General features: G+C 34.0%; 1 protein-coding gene across 1 annotated transcript in view; it reads right to left on the reverse strand.

Annotated features, from left to right (window-relative positions):
- The window catches only part of TRHDE (thyrotropin-releasing hormone degrading enzyme), a 789161-nt gene that overhangs the window by 101557 nt on the left and 686464 nt on the right, over positions 1–1140 (reverse strand).

Consider the following 1140-nt stretch of genomic DNA (forward strand, 5'->3'; position numbering starts at 1 on the left):
AAGGCATCAAGTCTCCTTCTATCCTCCTTAGTCATTGTCCAACTCTCTGATACTATTACTCATAGCATAATGAATTATGAATGTGCCTTTCTAATAAAAAAGACCATTTATTGATCTATCCTGAAGTATAATGTTCCTCTGAAAATTCTATCACAAGGTCACCAAGCTGTAAATGACAACACATTTTTCTTTTAATAAATATTTATTTATAAACACAAAAAGAAAATTAATCACAATTTTGAAACTTTTAGTGACTTTCTGACGTGATGGTGCATAACAATAACAACAGAGGACTTAAGAGAAGTTCTTGTGGTATATGGTCTTAGGTATATTTCTGATAGCTGAAAGGTTATGGGTTCAAATCTACAAGATGCTTGGGCGGAAAGAGATGAAGATTGTCTTGGAATGAAGACTTATAGCTCTGGAAGCCCAGTTTCTCTCTCTCTCTCTCTCTCTCTGTGTGTGTGTGTGTGTGTGTGTGTGTGTGTGTAACTGTGAGTCAGAATCAACTAATGGCAAAAGGTGTGAGTTTGGTTAGTGATTTAGTAAAGTTATGAGGTTTTGAACTGGAAGAGCTGTTAAGTATTATAGAGAGAGAACTAGTTATTTAATGTTTTCACATGGAAGAGGAGGAAATGTGGTCAAACATTTAAATCATACTATGATCAAGTGTCTACATATGATTACCAATTACAACTCTACAAGCAATAGAGAGACCAAAGGGCACAATGAAGGTGCAATTAGGAGCATTGCATAGGAGAAACAACTGACTTTTTTACCAAATAAACTAAAAGGAATTATTTTACTTTATAATAAAGGGGTAATGTATAGTTTAAGGCACTTAGAAAACATAGGTCAATTACTGAGTAGTGCTATTATTTCAATCTTACCCCCAACAAAATATGAAAAGGAATTTCATCTTTCTGAGGCATTGGAAAAAGAAAAATTTCAGGGATATCAGATATTATTGAAGAAAGCTTAATTTTAGGTAACTTAGGCATGTATATATTATTTATACCAGGTGTAAAACAGGTTGGGAAGCAAGAGTGGTATTCACTTCCTAAACCACATGCCTCTGGAAACTCTATGAACTTGGAGGAATGACAACAGCTATGCAAAGGCATTAGATATTTTGTTTAG

Source organism: Elephantulus edwardii, unplaced genomic scaffold (assembly GCF_000299155.1).
Source record: "Elephantulus edwardii isolate Elephantulus edwardi_28Jun2011 unplaced genomic scaffold, EleEdw1.0 scaffold00021, whole genome shotgun sequence".
Taxonomy (NCBI): Eukaryota; Metazoa; Chordata; class Mammalia; order Macroscelidea; family Macroscelididae; genus Elephantulus; species Elephantulus edwardii.